At 36.6% G+C, this 8,558-nt stretch overlaps 1 pseudogene; it reads left to right on the top strand.

Annotated features, from left to right (window-relative positions):
* The first annotated feature begins 456 nt into the window (after positions 1–456).
* Positions 457–6,356, top strand: LOC113316393 (annotated as a pseudogene).
* The last annotated feature ends 2,202 nt before the right edge of the window (positions 6,357–8,558 follow it).

The raw sequence follows: 8,558 nt of genomic DNA, 5'->3' as shown, positions 1-8,558 counted from the left end.
CCGACCCAACCCAAGTATGAACTTAGCCCTACCCTAGGTTAAAGGTCCCTGCTTTTTTTCACAGTTCATGTAGACCGGAGTCTACGGTCTACCAAGTACCAACAGTAAAAAAAACTCTAACATTCATGATAATAATACTGTAAGACAAGGCTGCCACCTACGGTTACTAAAATCCACCCTTTAACCCTACGAACTACTACGATTACGATGTATTTGGTAACCCGTGTAAAATTTGGTAATTATTATCTCATTGTTACCGACAAGCAAATAGTAACATCCTTATCGTGTATACGGCTTCAACATGCACCACAATAAGCATGACGTACATTATCCACAAACATGTCTAAATAGTTATGCTAGTTATTACATACCAAATGCCTCTTTATAAGCAATATAAAGGGAACATTAAAACGCCACCAACAACAAAATCAGATCATAATCTCACCTCATTTGTACATGGAGAGTACTCTTCCCTATAATTTCCTTCTACTTCTTCCTCTACTTCTCCTTCCTGTATATTTTCTCATCACATTATTCAAAGGCAGAAATGACCGAAATAAACCCAACTTCCCACCTGGTCCTCCTAAGCTTCCAATCATTGGTAATTTACATCAACTTGTAAAACCTCCTAATCAAGCACTATCAAAAATATATGGTACCAACAATTGTAATATCCTCTGCTGAAGCTGCCCAACAAATCTTGAAAACACATGATCTTGAGTTTTGTACCAGACCTCAACTTGCTGGACCAAAACGTCTTTCGTATAACTACAAAGATATGGCTTTTTGCCCATATGGAGAGTATTGGAGAGAAATTGGAAAAATATGTGTTCTTGAACTTTATAGTACAAAAAGGGTGCAATCTTTTAAGGCAGTCAGGGAAGAGGAAGTCGTCGTTTTGATCGAATCCATATCATCTGATTCTTCAAATATCACTCTCGTTGATGTTTTAGAAAAGTTAACAAGTTTTGCGCACAAAACAATCTCCAGAGTTGCTTTTGGTTGCGCAAGTGGTCAAAGTAAGAACCAATTTGATGATGGAACAGTCACAGCAATTCTTAAGGAAGTCGTGGTTGTTTTGAGTGGTTTCTCGGCGACCAACTTCTTTCCTAATGTAGGTTGGATTGTTGATAGGATCATTGGAATGCACAGAAAAACTGAAAAATGTTGGATTAACTTCAACATTGAGGCTAAGATAGTCTCTAACATGTTTGGTTAGAATAAGGAAAGCCTAGCATGTATTCCTAAAGGTAATTAGGTTCCAACTAGTTCTAAGAATAGGAAATACATGTAGTAAAGGACAAGATTAGGAAATTGATGTAATCCCAAGGAATTAGAAGTCATCTATCTCTAAGAAAAGGAAATACATGTAATAAGGTAATAGGACTAGGAAAAGGAATTCATAGTTCTATATATATATATGATCACCAAAGTTGTAATTGATCATAAGAGCAAGATTAGAAATTGTGTTTAGTTTTGAGAGATTTTCTAAACATCAATAAAGAGAGTTGCCTTTATATAAGCTAAGTTTCATCTTGAAGTTGCCATTAATTGGTATCAGAGCTTGTTTCTGAGCCATGGAAACCGAAACCACCATTGTGGGTGCAAAACAGTTCACACCACCATCAATACAAGTTCCAATCCTCAACGCCACAAACTACACAGTATGGGCCATGAGAATAAAGGTACTGATGAAACAATTGATCCTGGTACATTGTACCCAGACAAAAACAATGTTGCCATTGGATTACTCTTTCAAGCAATACCAGAATGTCTTGTTCTACAAGTTGGTGAACAGGAAACTTCAAAGAAAATTTGGGATGCAATAAAGGCACGTAATCTCGGAGCTGATCAAGTTAAAGAAGCCCGTCTGCAAACCTTAATGTCTGAATTTGAAAGAGTGAGGATGAAAGACACTGATACTATTGATAGCTTTGCAGGAAAGCTATCAGAGATAGCCTCAAAAGCTGCGTCACTTGGACAATCCATTGATGAAGATAAACTGGTAAAGAAGTTTCTCAATAGTTTACCAAGATCCAAGTATATTCATATCATAGCTTCTCTCGAACAAGTCTTAGATTTAAATAAGACTATCTATGAAGATATAATTGGAAGATTGAAAGCATATGAAGAGAGAATCCTTGATGAAGAAAAAAATGGAGAAACTCAAGGAAAAATCTTGTACACAAACTCTTACCAACAAAACTCTGCGACAAGAGGAAGAGGTCGTGGAAGAGGTGGTTGAGTAAACAGAGGCCGAGGAAGGGGAGGAAGGTTTAACTCACAAGATCGAACAACAAGTCAGAATGATCAAAACCAAGGGAAAGAAAAGAAGGATAGATCAAACATTATTTGTTACCAAGGGAAAGAAAAGAAGGATAGATCAAACATTATTTGTTACAGATGTGATAAACCAGGACACTTCTCCTCTATATGCCCTGAAAGAATACAAAAGATGGAAGAAGAAAATAAGAATGAAACAAGGGAAGCAGATACAACTCTTTTCATGCACGAAGTTGTATTCTTAAACGAAGGGAAACTAATACCAAAGAACTACGAATCAAAGGATGGAGAAGAAGGAATCTGTTATTTAGATAATGGAGCCAGCAATCACATGACTGGTAAGAGACACTACTTTTCTGAACTCAATGAGAAAATCAAAGGACAAGTGAAGTTTGGGGAATCTTCTGTAGAAATTGAAGGAAAATGATCAATTCTATTTCCGAGCAAGACCGGAGAACAGAAGCTTGTCACAAACATCTACTTTATCCCAAACTTACAAAGCAATATTCTAAGTTTAGGACAAGCTATAGAAGTTGGATTTGATGTTAGAATGCGACAAGATTATCTAACAGTTCATGACCCAAGTGGAAGACTTTTAGTTAGAGTCTCACGCTCACAGAATCGACTCTACAAGATAAGTCTCATGATTGGAAGGCCATTGTGTCTGAATATGAGACTGGAAGATCAGACATGGAAGTGGCACGCAAGGTTAGGACACATAAGTTTCAAAACCTTAAAAACTATGTCTTAGAACAAGATGGTTCGAGGGCTACCACATATAAACGATGAATCAAGGATCTGTGAATCATGTTTAGTTGGGAAACAAACGCGTCAAGGTTTTCCAAAAGCAACAACATTCAGAGCCTCAAAGCCATTAGAGCTTCTTCATGCTGATTTATGTGGTCCTATTACACCACAACAAAACAGAGTGGTGGAGAGGAGAAACATGACTCTAATGGAGATGACAAGAAGTTATTTAAAGGCTATGTAGGTACCTAATTATCTATGGGGAGAATCTGTACGACACTCCACATACCTAATAAACAGGATACCTACGAAAGTTCTGAAAGACATGACTCCATATGGAAGTTTGCGAAAGAGAAAATCAAACATAGATCATTTAAGAGTGTTTGGTTGCAAAGCATACGCAAAAGTTGATTCTGCAACTCTTAAGAAACTGGATGATCGATCTCAGACTCTTGTGCATCTAGGAATTGAGCCTGGATCCAAAGCTTACAGATTATTCAATCCAACAACGAAAAGAGTAATAGTGAGTCGAGATGTGGTATTCGATGAAAAAGCAAACTGAAACTGGAAAGAAACTAATGATGGACCAAGTAGGGATCCAAGAATGTTTCACATGAGATGGGGTCAAGTAATTGATGAAGGCGAAGGACCCATAATCATCAATACCAATGGAAACAATGATGTTAATCAAGAAGAAGAAGAGAATAATGAAAACACTGAGAATAACGAAGAAGTAGAAGAAGAAGAAGAAGAAGAAGAAGAAGAAGAAGAAGAAGAAGAAGAAGAAGAAGAGGAGGAGATCGATGAAATAACTCAACCCATTTCACTGCAAAAATCAACAAGACAGATACAAAAGCCACAATATCTGGAGGATTATTTTCTTCAAGCTGCAGAAGAATGTGAGATTATGCTACTTTCTGTTAATGATGAACCAAGGAATTTTCAGGAAGCAAAGGTCTCGACTAAATGGACACAAGCATGTAGAAGAGAAATTATTTCAATCAACAGAAACAAGACTTGATTTCTAGTTGATAAGCCAGATGGGATTCAGATTAAACATGAAGCTTATGCAAGGAGAATTCTGAAAGAAGCAGGACTTGAAACTTGTAATCCAACAAAGATACCAATGGAGTTTGGACTTAAAGTTTCAAAGGCACAAGAAGAAGCAGAGATTGATTCAACGTGTTATAGAAGAAATGTTGGGTGTCTTTGGTACTTGTTACACACAAGACCAGACTTGGCTTTCTCAGTGGGAGTAGCTAATCGTTATATGCAAAGTCCACGCAAGTCTCATGGTGACATCATGAAGCAAATATTAAGATACCTAAAAAGAACAATCACGTATGGATTGAAGTATGGTCGAGGAGGATCAAAAGGAATTGTGGGGTATAGTGACAACAGTCATAATATTGACCAAGATGATGGAAAATGTACAACTGGTCATATATTCTATCTAGGAGAAGCACCTATTACATGTTGTTCACAGAAGCAAGACACAGTAGCTCTGTCATCCTGTGAAGCTGAGTTCATGGCCGCAACAGAAGCATCTAAACAATCAATATGGCTTCAAGAATTGTTGGGTGAAATCAAAGGAAGAGAACCTGAAAAAGTTCTCATCAAGATTGATAATAAGTATGCAATTGCACTCACTAAAAATCCAGTGTTTCATAGGAAGACGAAACACATTCACAAAAGGTATCATTTCATACGAGAATGTATCGAGAAGGAGATCATCAACGTTGAACACATACCAGGAACTCAGCAGAAAGAAGATAACTAACAAAGGCACTAGCTCGGATCAAGTTTGAAGAAATGAGAAAACTGATTGGAGTACAAGACATGTCACAAGTGCAGTTGAAGCTTAAGGGGGAGAATGTTGGATTAACTTCAACATTGAGGCTAAGATAGTCTCTAACATGTTTGGTTAGAATAAGGAAAGCCTAGCATGTATTCCTAAAGGGAATTAGGTTCCAACTAGTTCTAAGAATAGGAAATACATGTAGTAAAGGACAAGATTAGGAAATTGATGTAATCCTAGGGGAATTAGAAGTCATCTAGTTCTAAGAAAAGGAAAGACATGTAATAAGGTAATAGGACTAGGAAAAGGAATTCATAGTTCTATATATATATGATCACCAAAGTTGTGGTTGATCATAAGAGCAAGATTAGAGCTTGTGTTTAGTTTTGAGAGATTTTCTAAACATCAATAAAGAGAATTGTCATTATGTAAGCTAAGTTTCATCTTGAAATTGCCATTAAAAAATGCTTCCATGATTTGGACAATTTTTTCAACAAATGATAGATGAACATGTCAACCCGGAGACACTGAAACTGGATCATGAAGACATCATATACGTTTTTCTTAAACTAGAGAAGGATCAACAGAGTATGATTCATCTCACACACGACCATATCAAAGCAATTCTTATGGTAATTAATTCCATTTTTTTCTCTTTTTATTATTTGACACGGTGAGTGAAGTTTTTAGAAATCAACAAACTCTATTTAGGATTTTGAACCTCTGAAGTCTGACCACAAGTATGGCCATGATACTTAGCAGTCAGGTTTTTATCACCAAAAAATAATAATTAGTATTTTAGTACATATTTTTGATTCTTGCTTCTTAGTTTCTACATTTTAGCATAATCTTACGCCACACATATATGATTTTCTGTGTAAACCTTATCAGAACGTATTTCTTGGTGGAGTAGACTCACCGGCTGTAGCAGTGAGTTGGGCAATGGCAGAACTGACTAAAAATCCAAAAGCATTGAAGAAAGTTCAAGAAGAGATTAGAAACTATGTGGGATCAAAAAGGAAGGTTGAAGAATCAGACCTTGATAATTTCAAATACTTAAAAATGGTATTTAAAGAAACTCTGAGGTTGCATCCACAAGCTCCATTGCTTCTAAGAGAAAGCATGGAACATAGAAAGATCAATGGATACGACATATACCCCAAAACAAGGGTTCTAATAAATGTGTGGGAAAATGGGAGGAGTCCACAATATTGGAAAAACCCAGAAGAATTTTTCCCAGAGAGATTCAAAGATAGCTCCATTGATTATCTTGGAAGCCAAAATTTTGAATACATACCTTTTGGGGGAGGTAGAAGGGGTTTCCCAGGAATGAATATGGCTGTCGTGTTAACAGAGCTTATCCTTGCTAATTTATTGTACGCTTTCGATTGGGAATTACCAAAAGGAATGAACAAGGAGGACATAAGCATGGAGGAATCATTATCAGGCCTTATTATTCATAAGAAAATTCCGCTTAAACTTGTACCCATCAAGTTTGTATGACTGGGAGAAATCTAAATAAGAGAATTTTGCATGAATGTTTTTTATATTTTGCCTCTCTTTTTTCACAACTCACTTAGTAAAACTCCACAGCGACAAGCAAAGAAAAAATAATAACACTTCTAGATAGGTTTAAGATTGTGTTAGTGTACACGGCCTCAACATGCACCACAATATCAATGGCGCTATCTACAAGGATGATGTATGGGGGTTACCGAATTCTACTGGCTCATAGCAGCCATGATTGTTTAGCCAAGCAAATTATTGGATTCTTTTTAGTTATTTTTTTCTTTGTTATACGATTAGCAGAAATGGACTTGTCATAATCAATGACGGACCTACAGCCCCCTTTAGCCCGGGTAGGCTTCCTAATCCACAAGCCAATTTTTTTTTTTTTTGCTCGACCAAAACTTCTAGCCCGGATCTTAAAAGGAAATTTTTTCTTTCCTGGATCCGTCCCTGGTCATAATTAACGTAATTGGTAGTCAAGGAAAAATTTAGCACTAGAGGTCAGGCGTTCATGTTCCCATGGCCCCCCCTACTCAGTAATTTCCACCCTGCATCAATGCTTAAGTCTTTGTGGTGTAAATGTTTGAATAGTTATGCTAGTTATTATCAAAAGACCACACAAGAAGATGTTAGTGGGAAAAAGATGGAAAGTTCACCGTAAAATCTTTTATGAGCATTTGGAGAACCCAAGTACCTTTTGATTCCCGAAAAACGAATTCTAACGTGCCGACTAAGGCTCCATTTTGACTATCGATAATCTTTACCGTAGAGGTCGTATTGCGGCAAATAGGTGTGTTATGTGTAAAAAGAGTATCGAATCTGTCAATCACTTACTCCTTCATTGCACCAAGGCTAGGGACGGGCCTAGCAAGGGGCTAACCCGGGCTATAGCCCGTCCCATGTTTTGGTCAAACAAAAAATTTGTATGCAAAATTTGGGTGAATATGTGTCCAGCCCACCCAAAATCAGAGTTTGATAGTGTAGTTTCTAGCCCAAGTAGATTTTATCCCATAACAAGATAGATTTAAACAAGAATTCAGTTTAAAACATGACTCTTCTTCTTCTCACCTCACTTATTTTTCATTGTTTCTTATATAAACTACTATTTATTCTCTCTATTCATGTTTTTTCTATGAATTTAGTTCATGTTGATATTTATTTGTCTAGTCTCTTATAGGAAAACCTCGACTTTCCCTAATTATGCGGTTTGTTTTAAGAAAAATTTTCGCAGCCTTCGGCCGCATTGGAAATTTTTGATGAATGATCTAGCCCTACCCAACAAAGATTTTTGGGTTCGTCCCTGACCAAGGCAACATTAATTTGGAATCACTTCATAAATGTCTTCGGGGCAAGTTGGGTGTTTAATGAACAAGTTACCCGTGCATTTCTCGAGATCGATATATGGAACTTTTCCACTGCAGGATTCTTTTTTTTTTCGGATCCTGAAAGAGGGAGTATATTGAAGAAACAAGAATTATTACAATCAAGCTAAAAACTAGAAATTACATCGAGATACAACTTTCGATTGGAAGAGTAACATATAAAATGAGATGGCCCAAAAAAAGAAACTTATTTTGAGGCATACTCATCCATTATATTATATAAGGTGGGTTTATAAGGGGTGTCTAAAGGTAGTGTAATTACCTATATATCCCTAAATAATTTCAATTTGTCATAGTTCCCTTATCCTCAAAAACCTAAAATTAAAAATCAAAATAAACTTTAAACTTAAACATCTAGGACTCCAATTCAATAAAGAAATTAATCAAACAAAGGAAACACGAATCGAAGTGAGCGATGTTGGAATGCGAAATCCAAATCTCAATTGCTCTTAGATGTATTTTAGAGTGTATGCGTAACAAACCCACCTTTTTTTTGATTGATTTTATTTTGTTTGATCGGTAGAATATGATTTCAAAGATGAAATTAGGGTTTTCAGAAAATCAGTTCGGCTGATCTTGCGGTATCAATTTTGAGCCGAACTTAGTGTATGATTTAGAGAAACACTATGTTCGGCTAATGCGACTTCACAATATTTCCAGCCGAACATCAATTTTCCAGCCGAACCTCAATTTTCCAGCCGAACCTCAATTTTTCAGGCCGAACCTAGTGGATGATTCACTTTCTGAGTGAAGTTCGGCTCAAAAGTTATTAGCCGAACTGTTCATCTGGTCAGCAGATCTGGGTTTTAAAAATTCAATTTTTTGGCAGATTCAACTTA

This window comes from Papaver somniferum, chromosome 10 (genome assembly GCF_003573695.1).
Source record: "Papaver somniferum cultivar HN1 chromosome 10, ASM357369v1, whole genome shotgun sequence".
Taxonomy (NCBI): domain Eukaryota; kingdom Viridiplantae; phylum Streptophyta; class Magnoliopsida; order Ranunculales; family Papaveraceae; genus Papaver; species Papaver somniferum.
The sequence above is the reverse complement of the archived record's forward strand: the minus strand, read 5'-3'. Positions and strand labels throughout refer to the sequence as shown.